At 40.0% G+C, this 18026-nt stretch overlaps 1 protein-coding gene and 1 non-coding gene across 9 annotated transcripts in view; both read right to left on the bottom strand.

Annotated features, from left to right (window-relative positions):
- Positions 1-18026, bottom strand: part of SGK3 (serum/glucocorticoid regulated kinase family member 3) — a 111398-nt gene that overhangs the window by 56777 nt on the left and 36595 nt on the right. For 3 of the 8 annotated variants that reach the window (XM_004011715.6, XM_060393721.1, XM_042254274.2), the window contains exon 1: positions 5757-5870. The exons of 4 other annotated variants lie outside the window; for them this stretch is intronic. The gene's annotated coding sequence lies outside the window, so the exon portion shown is untranslated. Of the gene's footprint in view, positions 1-5475; positions 5578-5756; positions 5871-18026 lie in introns of those variants that run through there. One more of the 8 variants, XM_042254270.1, reaches the window with a different exon arrangement.
- TRNAY-AUA (transfer RNA tyrosine (anticodon AUA)) lies at positions 8483-8554 on the bottom strand. The gene has a single exon. It is a non-coding gene; the product is annotated as a tRNA-Tyr (tRNA).

Raw genomic sequence — 18026 nt, 5'->3', positions numbered from 1 at the left:
AACAGATAGTTACACAGTGCTTACCAAGTGCCACAGATATATAATTAGTCTATGCTACAACTTTCAATATTTGCATGAATGAGTCTATCTGATAACACCCTTAACTAAGGCGTTTTATAAACAAAGAAAACTCAGGGTAAACACAGATGATTATACAGTGTGATAAAGGATACTTTACTCCAAAGCAAATATTTGCTTTCAAGGTTCTTTTTCTGACAGTAAAATTTCACTGGTTAGCACATTAGAAGAAATTTCCCAAAGACAAAATTTACAATCAATTACAAATTTAAATTATAGTACACTTTCAATTTAAATTGTAGTATGTTTGCTTTAAATCCTGACCTTACATTAGCTGTTGTTAGTAAAGATGCAGATTTTTACCTTGAAGTTTTAACATTTCAAAAATTAGGTCTTAACCTAATGAAAAAAATGGGCAGAAGATCTAAACAGACATCTCTCCAAAGCAGACACACAGATGACTAATAAACACATGAAAAGATCCTCAATATCAATAATTATTAGAGACATGCAAATCAAAGCTACAGTTAGGTATCACCTCACACTGGTCAGAACGACCATCACAAAAAAGTCGACAAAAAATAAATGCTGGAGAAGGTATGGAGAAACGGGAACCCTCCTACACTGTTAGTAGGAATGTAAATTGGTACATTATGGAGAACAGTATGGACGTTTCTTAAAAAACTATATATAGGACTATCATATGATCCAGCAATCCTACTCCTGGGCATATATCTAGAGAAAACCATAATTCAAAAAGATAAATGCACTCCAATGTTCACTGCAACACTATTTACAATAGCTAAGACATGAAAGCAACCTAAGTTCCAAGAGAGGAGTGAATAAAGATGTGGTACAAATATACAATGGAGTATTACTCAGCCATAAGGAAGAATGAAATAATGCCATTTGCAGCAATACGGATAGACCTAGAGACTGTCATACTGAGAGTAGGGAGACACAGAAAGACAAATGTCATATGGTATCACCTGTACGTAGAATCTATAAGAATGGTAGAAATGAATTTCTTTACAAAACAGAAAGAGTCACAGATGTAGAAAACAAACCTACAAACCTATGGTTGTAGAAAACAAACCTATGGAAAGGAAGGGGGATAAACTGGGAGATTGGGAATGACATATATACACTACTATATATAAACTAGATAACTAATAAGGACCTACTGTAGAGCATAGGAACTCTACTCATTATTCTGCAAGGACCTATATGAGAAAAGAATCTAAAGAAGAGTAGATATATGTATATGTAAAACTGACTCACTTTGCTGTACACCTGAAACTAACAAAACACTGGAAATCAACTATACTCCAAGAATAATTATTTTAAAAATCCACAAAAATTAGGACTTAACATATGTGTATTTTTTCCCCTACCAACTCTTTCCTGTCAATAGAAACTACAGATTCATCCCAGCAATGGTAAAATAAATTTAGAAGATATTTGTAAGAAAATAAATTAGGCTAATGAGTGCCCTAGAATGGAAAAACTCCAGTTGAGGTTTGGTAGGCAAGAGAGAAGGAAAGAAAATTAAACTGCAGAAATGTCTACACAAGTTCCGTAAACAAGATTTAATCTATTAGGGAAAAAAAAAAATCACAAGTAAAATAAAAGCAATCACTCAGCTAGAATATGTGCAAGGGCATGTTTATAATGAAATGAAGCAAAATATATGAAAGCAAATGCTGACAGAAGACTTAATAAAACTAGAAGCTTCAATAACAGACAAATTCAAGAATCCTGTATCTATCACCTTTCTCTGAAGAATTTAAAAGCTTCTGGCATTTATCCTCTGTATATATCCAGAAAATAAACAACAAAAGAAGCACAAACATTTTATGAAACAATGAAGGAAAAGAAGGTAAACTGCTCTCTGCAGGTCAGAAAGAAGAGAATGTTCAGTCTTCCAGCTCAGAACACAAAGGGAGACAGTATTATTCATGTCAAGAGATGCAAATACAAAATACAGCTTAGGAATAACTCCTCACAAGAAAATCTAAAGCTGCAGATGGCTCCATGAATCTATCTTCCTCTAATGGTTTTCTGAGTGAGTCTGTGTATTTTTTTTTACACTTGGGCCTGGCCGCCTACATGGGTGTTGGGTCTATTGCTCTTCCTTCCAAAAATCCAGACCTCAGTAACTTCATTAAGAATTTTTCTAGAACTGAGCTTCCTTTGCCTTCTTCCTGGAGTGTCCATCTTGTAGAAACAATCGCTGAGGCTCAATATTTCATGATTTAAAGACCTAATAAGGTGAACTTTATTTTATTTAAAAAGGAGCTAAGTGGGTGCATAGCTTGGTTTCCTCAGAAAAGTAACTGATATTTGTATGTGCATGTTTCCCGTCCTCCAGGAGCTTGTATATACCAAAAAAGAAAAGACAAAATGCCCAGAGAACTACAGAGTGTGCCAAGTTCTTTAAAAGTCATGAAAAGTCACTAGACTTCAGAGGCAGGAAACACATTTTCCAAGTAAACCTATATAGATATCTGCAGTAGCGGTAACATGTGAGAGGTTTTGAAGGCTGGGCACTTAGAAACAGCAGCAAAAGTCCTCGGGACAAACAGGTAATAGTTATATAGTCCCATCTGTCAGAATTCCTGCCCACCTGGAGGAAAAGACCTACTTATTAATAAAAATAGAAAGAGAAACTGTTGTGAGGCAACCCTGGAATTTTATAGGGAATCACCACCAAAGCCTTATTTTACTTTCACATTTACAAGCATAAGCTGGAAATCACTTTTCTCCTATGTGGGAGACACAGGCTGGCAAAGTGGATTTGAGATTGTGTTACAGAGAACTCAGTGCCAGCCTTCTCACTCTGGATTTCATCCTGCAGGTGAAGATGTGAAGGCAAACGAGAAGGGAGCTAGTAGAGCTGAAGGTGGAGAGGACGAAATGGAACGCAGGAGGAAGACACGGGAACGTGGGAGCAACAGGAATGGCAGGACTGTGAAAAACTGACAAGAGAACTAAGTCAGTAGCGATTATCTGCACATGCAGTGCCAGGGAGAAGGAGGAATCAACACTGCCTCCAGGTTTTGCTTCCCTGGTGGCTCAGACAGTAAAGAATCTGCCTGCAATATGGAGACCCAGGTTTGACCCCTGGGTCAGGACGATCCCCTGAAGAAGGAAATGGCAACCTGCTCCAGTATGCTTGCCTGGAGAAGTCCATGGACAGAAGAGCCTGATGGACTACAGTCCAAGGGGTCACAAAGAGCTGGACACGACTGAGCGACTAACACAACAGGACAAATAACTAGAAATGGGGGGAGGGTGGAACATGCCAAAATGAATGGTGAACTGGCTTAAGTAATTACTAGCCCTAGCTGAAAATGCCTGCATGTGACCCTCCCTGGTGCCAGGCACTTCGGGAATAGCAGAGGACACAACTGGCAAGCACCCCTGCCCTCATGGAACTTACCGTCTCGTGGCAGACAACAGATAACAGACAAGTAAACAGACAGGCAAATATATATTACAGGAAGAGTAGGGCTGAAGGGGATTTTAAACAGGAGGGTCTGACTGATACAGCGACATCTGAACAAATACCTACAGGTGAGGGGGTGGACTCGACAAGGAGCCAGGGAGAGTCAGCAAGCAACAGACCAGTATCTCCAAATAATTTCACTTCAAGACGCTTTTGAAGTTAGTAGCAATTGCAAGGTATCTCTTTCATGACTGGGACTCAAGTCTGATTTCCTTGGGCTAGCATTTGGTAACTATCTTACCCAACCAAGGAAACTTCACCAATAATACAATGATAAGAAACTGCCTAGAAGGTCAATGTGTTTACATTGGCTGTTTACATTCCTTACATGAGAGAAAAGGGCTGTATAAAATAACAAAACCAAAGCGCTGTTAGAACATGTTTGTACAAAGCTGAAGACAATCATCTTGTTCTCAAAGCAATCATTGATGTGGCAACTCTGAGACTTGTGATTTAAATCAAAGGTGCTAAAGAATGATTATGAATCATGCAATTAAGCTATGAAGTAGGATGATGCTGAGAAAAATCATTCACAGCACCATAAAACTGTCAAAAATAAAAATAGTACTATCCTGAACACCAGAAGTAATATCATCCTTTGATTTTATAATCTGTTTCTTAGCAGAGCTGAATTCTAGTCTAAGCCCTGTCACTTACTGGTTTTGGATCTTTGGGTCTGATTCTCATCTATGAAGGGCAGCCCATCTGATTTTTCAGATTCCTTACAATACTGGCAAGTTAGGATTCTTAGGATGGTTAGTTTATGTACTCTGGTTTACCTCATTTTGCAATAATATTACAAATAAGTACCCACCCAAAAAAGTACAACTTATAAGTTCTGTATAAAGTGAGATGAACTTCTTTTTGCGCACCAGAGCTTAGTGCTTAAAATGAGGCTACACTCACTGAAAAAGTGCTGTCTTTCTTCAAGCCTCTTTGAGAACAACCCTCAAGATGCTGAGGTTTCGGTATCATTTGAGAATGGCTTTGATTTAGGCTTCCCTGGTGGCTCAGATGGTAAAGCGTCTGCCTACAATGTGGGAGACCTGGGTTTGATCCCTGGGTTGGGAAGATCCTCTGGAGAAGGCAATGGTAACCCACTCCAGTACTCTTGCCTGGAAAATCCCATGGACAGAGCCTGGTAGGCTACAGTCTATGGGGTCGCAAAGGGTCGGACACGACTGAGTGACTTCACTTTCACCTTGATTTGGAAGAACGGAGATGATCACATCTCTAGCATGACAGAATAGTAATGAGACCTTTTCCAGTGGGATTCAGTCTTTAAAAACTGTTCCAAAGCAACCTCCAAGCAACGGTTCTGCAGGAAGGTTTTTCTTTCTACTGTTTTGAAGATGAATGCCCATCTGACTGCATAATAAAGAAAACGGCCCAAGTTACTGTGGACTATGCCTGCAATGTAGGAGACTCAGGTTCAATTCCTAGGTCGGGAAGATCCCCTGGAGAAGAGAAGGGCAACCCACTCCAAAATTCTTGCCTGGAGAATCCCATGGACAGACCATGGGGCCTCAAAAGAGTCACACACGACTGAGCGACTAACATGAGCCAGACACTACTAAATAGCAACTCATTTAATCCTCAGAAAAAAATTTAATGCCAGATCTACTATTATGCTCACTATATGCATGCAAAAACAAAGTCATAGAAAAGTTACGCAAACTGCCGGGGTTTCATAATTAATAAGTAGATTCAAACCCCAACATTCCAGCTTCAAAGCCTGCCCGCTTAATCTCCACAATCCACTGCCTGTGCAAACCTCCGTGTCCTTGTTGAAATAACAGTCCCATTACCAGCCGCAGCACTCTTCCTGCAAACTTTGTAACACGAAGTCAAAATAAAGGCTCCCGGTAAGCTCACTGCCGAGTTTCTCCTACAGTTTCTGAACCACGAGCTAGATACGTACGTTACAAAGTATAAAGTCTCTGCAGTACCTGAGGTCTCTCGAGATTTGTGTGGTGGGTGGAGGGAAGAGTTTCGTGGCCCGGAGCTAGTGCGGTTAACACGCGCTCGGAAGCTAGAGCCCGACCCTGTCCTCCTCCCTTCCTCCCTCCCGGGGCTCACGCCACGGGGCCGCCCGCCCACGCCCTGCGCTCCTGCTCCGCGCGGAAGTGGTACCGGGACCCGTCCAGCCAAACCACACCTGCCTCTGGCGCGCCCCGCAAGGGTGCCTCCACCGGGTCAGCGCGGCGCCGGGCCGCCTGCCCACGCTTACCTTCGGGGACAGACGCCCAGCGCGTGGCGAGCGGGAACGCGGCCACAGCTGCGCCACACTCCACAGGCTTCCACGCCGCGCCTCCCGCCCCTCGCGGCCCCCTCCGCGTTCCCCGCCCTCCGCGGCAAGCCACGCCCTCACCTATCAACGGCGCCGTCTCGGTCGCTAGCCCCGCCCAAGCCGCGGGGGGGCCGGGCTTTTGCTCACTCAGCTCCACCCTCTCAGCCTCCGGGGGCGGAGCTTCCGAGAGGAGCTGTAGGCGGGTAGCAGCCCAGGAGGGCCTCGGGTTGTCCGACCCCGAGGGAGCAAGGGCGGGACGCTAGCAGAGGGAAAGGGTGAAAGGAGAGAGACAGCCTTGGGGGGTAGGATGAGGAAAGAGGCTTGGGAAAGGGAAGAGAGGGCACTCTGCCCAGGTTCCAGCTAAGGTGTTGGACTGGGTGAGACAACGTAACGTAACAAGAGTTCACTTATTCAGGGCACTGGCTAATCTCTTTCTCTTCGGACAGTCGCACGAATTCTGAGTTCCAAGCGTGAGAAGTCATAGGGAACGGTTTCGAGGGGCAAAGAAAGGAAGCAATTTCTTTACTAATCTTCATCACACAGCCTCCTTGTTTTAAAAATTGTGGAAAGGACTGCCAGAAAGAACCCTCACTCCAGATTTGTTGTTCAGTCACTCGTCTCCAACTCTTTGCGACCCAATGGACTGCAGCACGCCAGGCTTCCCTGTCCATCATCTCCCTGAGTTTGCGCAAACTCACGTCCATTGAGTCGGTGATGCCATCCAACCATCATTCCAGATTTAAATTAATGTTAATCATTCCCTTTCCCTTCAAACAGCTCCCCTCAAACAACTTTTAAACAGAACAGACCCGAGTTTGGCATTAATGCCCATTGTGTACTACTATGAAGTTTGCCATGGTGTGTACGGATAAAAAGAAAAAAAATCAGATCTCTGGAAAGGAATTATTTTAATTATTAATTTGTTTGATTTGGGAAGGTGAAGGTGAAAAAACGATTTAAGGAATCAAGTTAATAACTAATTGAATTATGGTGGGGAAACACACAACTCACTTTGCCACAAACTGGAATGATATACAGAAACCTTTGCTAGAAGATTTTCTGAAAATGGTGCCAAGAGGCCAGCCTAGCTGTGTGGCCTGAAGGGAAGTCACAATATCTGAAGTTCTCAATTTCCTTATCTGTAAAGTGAAGTGATTAGGCCTAGAGACCTCATGATCTCTTAAATACCCTTCCTCACTCCACATTATCCTACCAGGTTCAACGATTAAGGGAGAAGGGTCATGGGAAAGGTGCTGTCCAGTTAGGAGACACACAGAGAAACTGGAAATTTTTAGGAAAAGCCTCAGAGATCTCTGCCATCATTTCACTGAAGCGCTCCTCTCTGACTTTTCACTCTGGTCCTAGCTCAAAAGTTTAGACGCTTCTTCCTTCTCAATCCTCACAACTAGTCACTAGGTCCTTGATTTTCTCCATTTGAAGGTCTCTTCAATGACCCCTCTCATTTTCACTGTCATCTCTGTACAGAGTACAAATGCAAAGAACTCAGAATCTTGTATCTGACCCTCACTTACTTTTTCCACCTACAATGTCCAACTGCTCTCTGTGTAGGTACACATTTGTCTGACAGACTGTCTTCTCACTGTATGGTACCCACAATAAACAGCCAACACTTCTGCCATGGCACACTTATAGCCACTATTCCCTGCTCAGAATACCTCTCTTCAGTCCTAGTTACCTGTCAGGACTACAATAGCTCAGCTCAGGAAACTCTCTATGTAATAAAATAACTGCAATGCTTAGAATCTGTACTGCTCCACTTGGCACTCAGCAACAACTACTTGTTTTGTTTTCTCTGTTATTTATCATATTTATCTTCAAAACTAAACCATAAGCTATTTACTGAATGTCCCCAAGCTCCGGCCAATCCAGGAAGAAAAAGCTATTTTCAATATCTCAAAAAGCCTAAAAGAAACTAAATATTCATCTACAATTAGGCTATTCAGGTTGCCTATCACAGAAAGATTCTCTGTTTTTGTCTGAAATTATACAATGCTGAAGTTACACAATTACTTCAAGTTAACCCATGGATAGAGGAGCCTAGTGGTCTATAGTCCACAGAGTCTAAGAACTGAACACAATTTACCAACTAAACAACAACAACCAAAGCTTTGATGGACAGTTATATGTGACTGATCAAAAACACAGGAAAATAAATTATTATTAAATAAGATTTGTTTGTTTTGAAGACCAAATCTTTGAGATTCATGGAGCTACATGAAAATAAAAGGTAGCCTACCCATTCTTTGTCACCCCATGGCCAAACAAGTGATGTACCTATGTGTGTGCTAAGTTGCTTCAGTTGTGTCCGGCTCTTTGTGACCCCCATGGACTGTAGCCCATCAGGCTCCTCTGTCCGTGGGATTCTCCAGGCAAGAATCCTGGAGTGGGCTGCCTTGCCCACCATAGGGGATCTTCCTAACCCAGGGATCAAACCCATGCGTTTTACGTTTCCTGCACTGGCAGGTGGATTCTTTACCACTAGTGCCACCTGGAAACCCAATGTATCTATAGTGAGTGAGTGAAGTCGCTCAGTCGTGTCCGACTCTTTGTGACCCCATGGACTGTAGCCTACCAGGCTCCTCAGTCCATGGGATTTTCCAGGCAAGAATACTAGACTGGGTTGCCATTTCCTTCTCCAGGGGATCTTCCCAACCCAGGGATTGAACCCAGGTCTCCTGCATTATAGGCAGACGCTTTACCGTCTGAGCTACCAGGGAAGCCCCTATAATGAGTGCTTAAAAATACATTCATCAGTTTATGATTATTTTCAGTTTTTCTTAAGTTCTCTCTTTCCCTTGCTATAATTAAAATACTGGCCTTTTCTTTTTCATGCAAATAAAGCTGTAGGAGTTTCCCTTTCTAATTTCAAATAAACTTTCAAGAATAAGATAAACAAGAATCACACAGCACCTCTTGGTGTTGGACTAGAAAAGGTTTTAGTATTCCAGAAACAAACCCTTGATTCACAGTAAACTGCCTGTGTTAGGGGGCCCTAGGTAATATTAAGATCTTTAGAAAGTAAAATTTCCTTCACTGCAACCTTACCCAAACGAAACAAGTAGAAGCAGAACCAAGTTTGCAGAACCATACCAAGTAAAAGAGTGAAAACTGATTTGCAATCTATCAATGGCTCCTTGTGTTTTGAAAATGTCACTGGCATGTTTAAGGGAGGCCAAAGAGCTCTGAAGTCTGGCCTAAACAATCTATAAATCACCAGTCACAGCAAACCTTTCTAATATTCTAGAGATTTAAGAAGTATTAAACAGGCAGACTAAACAACAGTCACACTTCATTTTACAGAGTGGTTGTACCAGAGGCTATTTATTATAGACTCTTGGAACTTTTCCTTTCCTCAGAGTGTGAGGTGACAATTAAGAGCAGAGCCTTGGGACTTACCTCGTGATCCCACCTGCCAAGGCAGGGCACACAGGTCGATCCCTGATCCAGGAAGACCCCAGGTGCTGTGGAGCGGCAAAGCCCACGTGCCACAACTATTGAGCCCGCGCTCTAGAGCCCAGGGAACTGCAACTACGGAGCCCGCGCATTTAGAGCCTGTGCTCCACAACAAGAGAAGCCACAGAATGAGAAGCCAGCACAACACAACAGTGTAGCCCCCCGTTAACTGCCACTAGAGAAAACCTGTGCAAAGCAACAAAGACCCAGTGCAGCAAAAAAAAAAAAAAAAGCAGAGCCTTGGGGAAACCGCTGAACCCAGAAGAATAAGATGGAGTAACAAGGGCCATATTTGCCCTCCCATGTAAACCAACAACAAGGAAAGAGACAACATATATATAAAACAGCAGTTCTTGAGATACTGCATGTTAGGCAGTGAAGGAGAGTGATCCCTCAGGGATGGGAAGTGAACAGAGTTTGTCTCAGTTTATAACCTTCAGAGAAATTACAGGCGATGGAAAGGAAAGGGGAATCACAGGCGAGTCCAGCAGATTCCCTGAGCTGAGGAGACAGAGCTGTGAGTTCAGGGAGAACAAGATGGCTGGAATTCACAGGACCAAGTCGGGGAGACAGACAGACAACAGAGAATCCCAGAGATCTGCAAAGGGTCCTCCATGAGAATTCACCAGAGCTGGTCAGTGCATGCATGGAAGGAAACTACTCAGGGTTGAGGAAAGAACAAGCCACTGAAGCATCAGAAGGAACAATACTGAGCACTCATAGAGGGCCAGGAATAGTGGCTGTTCACACCAGGCCAACTAGAAAACCTCCCAATTCAATTTAATCAAGAGAGTATTCAGAAAGGTCTTGCTTTGATACTGGAGAGTAACTGTGTGTGTGTGTGTGTGTGTGTGTGTGTGTGTGTGTGCGCACCCACTCAGTCATGTCCAACTCTTTGAGACCCATGGATTGTAGCCTGCCTGGCTCCTCTGTCCACTGAATCCTCCAGGCAAGAACAGTGGTACTGGTTGCCATTTCCTCCTCTTGGGGATCTTCCCAATCAAGGGATTGAACCCCCATCTCTTGCATTGGCAGGTGGGTTCTTTACCACTGTGCCACCTGGGAAGTCTATCTGAATCATTACCTCTTTTTCAACTGTAGTTCCAAATTTCCAACTACCTGCTAAATATCTCCCCTCATAAATGAATAAATTAATGGTTTTCCCTTCAATCATCTTTTATTCATAGTACCTCCTCATACCCAGTCACACTAGTTCAAACTAGTTCACACTAGCTCAACTAGTTCACACTAGTTGGATTCTTCTTAGACTTCTTAAATCTTCCCTCCCTTTCCCATTTAAGCTCTCAGAGTCTTTGATAATTTTGTTGTTTTGCAGAAATGAAAAAACTGATCCTCAAATTCACATAGAATTGCAGGGGGGCCATATAGCCAAAACAATACTGAACAAGGTCTCACACTTACGGATTTCAAATTTTGTCACAAAGCTATAATGATCAAAACAGCATGATCTCAGCATAAAGACAGCTCTATAGACCACTGGAGTAGAATGGAGTTAATAAATAAACCTGTACATCCATGGCCCACTGATTTTCATCAAGAGTGCCAAGATGATTCAATGGCAAAAGGATAGTCTCTTCATATGGTGCTTGGCCAACTGGCTATTCACATGTAAAAGAATCAAACTGGACTCCTCCCTCACACCACATGCAAAAATTAACTGAAGATGGATCAGTGACTTAAAAGACTAAAAACTATTAAAACTCTTAGATGGAAACACAGGGGTGAATTTTCATAACACTGGATTTGACAATGGATTCTTAGATATGGCACCATAAACATGACCAATAAAAGAAAAAATACGTAAATTAGACTTCAATTCTTAGATATGATGCCAAAAATGGTTAAAACTTTTTGTGAATCAAAGGTCATCATCAGGAAATTAAAATGACAATCTATAGAGTGAGAAAATACAACTGCAAATCATGTATCTGATAAGAGTCTAGTATCCAGGATAAAGAAGTTGTACAGCTCAACAAAAAGATAAATAACACAATTAAAAAGTCAGCAAATGCCCTGAATAGACATTTCTCCTAACAAGATATATAAATGGCCAACAAGGACATAAAAAGATATTCAACATCACTCAGTTCAGTTTAGTCGCTCAGTTGTGTCTGACTCTTTGCAACCCCATGAATCGCAGCACACCAGGCCTCCCTGTCCACCACCAACTCCCGGAGTTTACCCAAACTCATGTCCATCGAGTCTGTGATGCCATCCGGTCATCTCATCCTCTGTCATCCCCTTCTCCTTCTGCCCTCAATCCCTCCCAGCATCAGGGTCTTTTCCAATGAGTCAGCTCTTTGCATGAGGTGGCCAAAGTATTGGAGTTTCAGCTTTAGCATCAGTACTTTCGATGAACACTAGGACTGATCTCCTTTAGGATGGACTGGTTGAATCTCCTCGCAGTCCAAGGGACTCTCAACAGTTTTCTCCAACACCACAGTTCCAAAGCATCAATTCTTCGGCACTCAGCTTTCTTCACAGTCCAACTCTCACATCCATACATGACCACTGGAAATACCATAGCCTTGACTAGATGGACCTTTGTTGGCAAAGTAATGTTTCTGCTTTTTAATAGCTATCTAGGTTGGTCATAACTTTCCTTCCAAGGAGTAAGCGTCTTTTAATTTCATGGCTGCAATCACCATCTGCAGTGATTTTGGAGCCCAATCACTAGTCATTAGGAAAATTCAAATCAGAACTACAAAGAGATACCACTTCACATGCATTAGGGTAAAAATAATAAACAATAATCAATAATCAACTTAGTAGAAACTGTTAGTGAGGATGTGGATAAACTGGAGCCCTCATACATTGTTGGTAGGAAAGTAAAATGGTGCAGCTGCTGGGGAAAACAATTTGGCAGTTCTTAAAAGAGTTATATATAGAATTACCATGTGACCCAGCAGTTTCACACCTAGATATATATCCCAAAGAACTGAAAACAGTTACCCAAATAAACATTTATACATGTATATTAATAGCATTATTCACAACAACCAAAAGATGGAAACAACCAAATGTCCATCCACATAGACAAACTGGTACATATACTCGATGGAATACTAGTCAGTCGTAAAAAGGAATGAAGCACTGATGCATGCTACAAGGTGGGTGAAGGCAAAAACATCATGCTAAGGGAAAGAAGTTAGACATAAGAATTTACAGCCTGAATGAATCCACTTACATACAATATTCAGAATAGATAGGTCCAAAGGAAAAGAGAGCAGGCTGGTGGTTGCCAGGGGCTGAGAGACTGGTCAAGAACTCATTAATGCATATGGAGTTTAATTCCAGGGTGATGATAATGTTTGCAACTAGACAGAAGTAGTGGTTGTAAAACACTGTAAATAATCAAAATATCTCTGAATTGCACACTTTAAAATGGTTAACTTTATGTTATATGGATTTCACTTTAATTAAAAAAAAAACCTTAATGATGACTGAATGAGATCTTATCAGTTTAGCCTCCTAGATCTTCTATATTTTGACTATCATATGACCTTTACTTCCCCTTCATGCACTCCATGCTCTAAGCAAAACAAGCCCTTTCCTTTATATGCAACACAGGCTTCATTTCTCTCTATATATAAGTCCGACTGATTTTTCAAGGCATTATACAAATACAAGCTCCTTTAAGAATTTTTTTTTAATCTTTTAGTGGGGATGCTCTCTTTTCTGTAAGCTCCTATGAGCATTTTATCTGCACCTCTTGTTTTCTACCTCAGAGTATTTCTTTATATCTATGTATCTATATAGATATGTAGAAATATATATAGAATATAAATATACATAGAAATATATCTATATTTCTATATATCTATATCTTTATATCTATTCCTTAACATCCTCTATTATCCAGGAATTGTCAACAAGTTCCATAAGTGATTCACCCTGTTATTCCCAGGATCCTTAGACCCTCTTACACAGAAAAGACACCTAAATAGTTATTAAAGGAAAAAGATGAATAGAAAATGAATTTCTGCATATGAATCCTCTTGGCTTTCATTACAGACTAGAGATGTGTTTTCTTGGGAATATGTTTGGCTCCAGAATGTCTAAAACACTTTGAAAATTACATGGGGTAATATTATAATTTCCTGATGAAATGGTTATAAAAATATTTCTGAACACTAATATAAAACAACTAGAATTATTTGTATCCTTAATAATTTATAATGCTAACAGTACAAGTCATAATAATAATTTCCATTAATAACAGTTCTATAGCACATGTGTGCTGCACTTTCCAAATACTTTATATATATTGAGCAGCTATATAAAATTATCACCCCATTTTACAGATGAAAAAACACAAAGTCAAGTAACATGGCCAAATGTTACTTAGCCAGTAACTAGTATGCTTGGGATTAGAACCCAGGTACTTTGTTTTTTAATAATGTTTATTTATTTGGCTGTACTGGATCTTAGTTGTGGCGTGCAGGATCTTTTTTTCTTTTTTTACTTGCAGCACATGAGATCTTTAGTTGTGGCATATGAATTCTTAAATGTGCCATGTGGGATCTAGTTCCCTGACCAGGGATCGAACCCGCACCCTCTGCATTGGGAGTGCAGTCTTAACCTCTGGACCACCAGGGAAGTCCCAGAGCCCAGGTACTTTGGTTCCAGAGTCCATGCTTTTATTTATTTATTTATTGGGTCACATCACACTGCATGTGGGATCTTAGGTCCCTAACAGATCCAACCTGTACCCCTTGTATTGACAGCAGGGAGTCTTAACCACTGGATTCCCCTAGAGTCCATACACTTAACTACTATGCCCTGTCACTTCTCTAAAACAGGAGTTTTACTGTGCATAATAAAATGGCTTGGAAAGATCAATGAGTGTCCAATAAAACATTTCCCTAATATTTCAGAGCAGGTTAATATGAAACTTTCACTTTTTTTCAGACTTTGTGTTTGAAATTTTGAGATGGTTGATAACTTTTAGAACTACACTTGATTTCACTGTACTGAAAGTCTCTTGAAAGTGAAAGTGTGTCCAACTCTTTGTGACTCCATGGACTGCAGCCTGCTAGGCTCCTCTATCCATTGAATTCTCCAGGCAAGAGTACTGGAGTGGAGCAGGTAGCCATACTGTTCTCCAGGGGATCTTCCCAACCCAGGGATCAAACCTGGGTCTCCTGCATTGCAGGTGGATTCTTTACCATCTGAGCAATCAGGGAAGACTGAAAGCATTTTGACTGAAAAACAAATTTGAAGCAAGAACACAATGTAACACATAATTAAAGATGTAATTGGATGAACTGTATATAATAAAGGAACACAATAAAAGTATAAGTACATAGTGGGACTGTAGACACTGAAATATAAAGGAGCCTGATAATTTGATAAAGACTTCTGACAATATAATTTTAAAGTGTGATTTTCTGTATCTCAAATTCCAATACAATTGTTGTGTAAAACAGTGCTTATGTATCTTTTTGCTTAAATGCATGTTGGTTTACATAAACATTAATGTTACAGTGAAGGAATCTAACTCTATAAAAGAGAATTAGTAACCTATGATGTAATTACATTCATCTCATATAGCAGGGGACCAAAATAACAATTAGAGGTTGTTCATCTTAGGAAATAAAATCTTTGAATTCGACATCCAATTAAATCATTTTCTCAACTCTCAAAAGTCTTTTCTATTAATCTTGCATGCAGAAAGTCATCTTATTAATAATGTACTCTATAATTTTATTTGACACTGGAATTTGGAGTAGGCCTTTGGGTTTAAATTTGTCTGAAATGATTTATATGATATGGTCAGTAAGTTTTAATCCATGATTAATTACCCATGTTTCCTTTAAAATGCTGCCTAATTCAGATTCCATTAATGGACACAGAGATCACAAGGTCATTTTTATGCACTCTTTTGTATGCTAAGGGGGGGAAATCATTTTCTACCTTATTTTCATGATTCAATAGATTATGTTATAAATAAGGAAAAGTTTTTTGCTTTTTTCCAGTTTGAGTCCCAGAGTTCAGCATTAACAACTTCATTCATATGAATTTACTTTCTAAGATTTTATTGTAGATTAACCTTTTACCTAATTAAAACACTTTCAAGTTCTCTTCCTGTGTAATTTTTTCTATTCATACCAAATTTGCAACACAATAACATATCTTTTAAAAACAGAATAACACAGACATTAAAAAAGTGATGCCACATCCAAATCATTTACAGAGAATGAGGGAAAAAGGAAAGGAGACAAAGATGACTATTCCTGATTCTAATTCTTTAATCTGACATCATGAGTTATAAAACTAATTATTAATTTAGCTAATATCTGCATTAATTGAAGACTAACATTTTATTTGGCAAAGAGTATAATAAATACTCAATTTAGTAAGTATTGATTACCTAATATGCACACTGCCCTCCACTGGGCCCCATGTATAGTACATTAAGTGTATAAAATTTCAAAACCTTTCAATCCCACCATCTATTGTTGATAGAAGAAGAAACAAACATTTTTAAGTATAAAAGTTATAGAGTGATAAATGGAATATTTTAAAATGGTAACCTTACTACAGTGAGGGGAGGAGTTCAAGTTTTATTTATTATATGTAACTGTATGTTCAAAACTGACAAAAATCAAGGAAGATATACATTTATTATACAGATATTCAGGGAAATAAAACAGCAACTAAAAGCAGAGAAGATTAAATATGGTTCCTTCTCAAGACGAGACCTTCTCAAGAGACCTAGCTAAGCTAGAGGAATTATTTCAAGTGACTTCAAAACAAAGTATATTTCTAGGAGGGTAAACCCGAAGGACAAAAGGAACTGAAAAAAAAAACCAAACCTTAAAATCTTAAATTCAAGCAATCATATTGTTGGTGGGGTAAATAAAAAAAATAACTACCTTTGTGTCTTTAAGAATCAAGAATTTTGATGTGGGAGAAAAGAGGTCTAGGGGATTTAAAATAAAACACAAATCTAAAGTACTGAATTTCAGTTGGAAGTAACATTCTGTTTCATATTTTATCTGTAAAATACACATACATATGTACCACTCAACTCTGGCAGAAAAGGTCTAAAATCAATGACCATTCCAGTGAAATGAGCACCACCTGCATCTGGGTAGTGGTCTCTAAATACTTACCATTAAAATGAGTTAGGGCTTCCCTGGTGGTTCAGATGGTAAAGAATCTACCTGCAATTCGGGAAACCTGGGTTCAATCCCTGGGTAGGGAAGATCCCCCGGAGAAGGGAATGGCTACTCACTCCAGTATTCTTGCCTGGAGAATTCTACATTCTATGGGATCACAAGGAGTCAAACACAACTCAGCAACTAACACATACACACATAAAATGAGTTAAGGGTCCGTGTAGAACTGGCGGACCAGGAAGTGTACAAATGAGAATTCCAAGGACAGAGGAGCCTGGTGGGCTACAATCTATGTACAGACGAGCCTGGTCTTCCTTATTCCCTGGTATGATGTCAGTGATTACTAGAGTTACATCAAAGCCCCAAGAGGTCACTGAAAGAGTTAACCAAAGATGGAAAATGGAGCCTAAGCAATAATAATAATAATGATGAACTGAAACACGCTGAATGCTAAGTCCAGGAGTTTACAAAGATACTAAAAAATACAAAACAAACCTTAAGGATTACTTTTGAATGATGCTAAGGAACTAAATCATTTTTTTTTCAAACTGGTAAATAAAGAATAAAAATCAAGCCTTTGTCATGCCTTTCCAATACAAACTACACCCTAAGTTAACCAAAGAGCTGATGAGGGGATGTTTCTCTTTATAGAATTCCAGCTAATGAATGAAGAACAGAATTAAAATACCATTTTGCAACCCCTAATTAGTTACTGCCGGACTTCCCAGATGTCTCAGTGATAAAGATCCACCTGCCAATGCAGAAAAAAGATGTGGGTTTGATTCGTGGGTGGGGAAGATCCCCTGGAGAAGGAAATGGAACCCACTCCAGCATTCTTACTTGGAAAATCCCATGGACAGAGGAACCTGGCAGGCTACAGTCCATCGGGTCTCAAAAGAGGCAGACACGACTTGGAGGCTACAACCACAGCAACGAGTTAATGCATCAAGGCAATGGGCATTGACATCTACTCATCTCATAAAAGGAAAACCAGCCAGACCTTTCAAGCTTTCTGATGGAAAAACACACCAGCACTTATGAAGTGTTTTTGCCAAAAAACCTGAACCCAAATCTCACAAATTATTAGCTTTAACTTCCAATTTACAGGCAACAAAGAGATCAGAGGTGAATGATATTTCAGGAATGCAATTAATAAAATTTAGTGGGAAATTCTACAGGACAAAGGATCTTATTTCTTTATTATACAACTTGTGAAAGAAAAAAGAAAGGCAAAAAACAACGATTAAAAGACAAAAAGATCCATCAACTACCAATTCTAATGAATGCATATTGTTCTAACGTACGCCTGTCTGGACTGGACTAGACAAACTGAGAAAATTATGAGGCAACTGGGGGAATTCAAACATCTGATTAAGAATTCACTGTGTTTTTCCTTTTAGGTATGATGATGTTACTGTGTTACATTTTTTTTAAAGTGTATATTTTAGAGATAACACTGAAATATTTATGGTGAAATGACCTGATGTCTCAGATTTGCTTCAAAATTACGTATACGGGGGGATGGGATAGTGATTAGCCAAAATAAGATATAGTCATAAGTAGACAATGGTTGTAACTGGGCAACATGTTT

This window comes from Ovis aries, chromosome 9 (assembly GCF_016772045.2).
Source record: "Ovis aries strain OAR_USU_Benz2616 breed Rambouillet chromosome 9, ARS-UI_Ramb_v3.0, whole genome shotgun sequence".
Lineage (NCBI taxonomy): Eukaryota > Metazoa > Chordata > Mammalia > Artiodactyla > Bovidae > Ovis > Ovis aries.
Note: the sequence above shows the minus strand (reverse complement) of the source record. Positions and strands in the feature narration are given on the sequence as shown.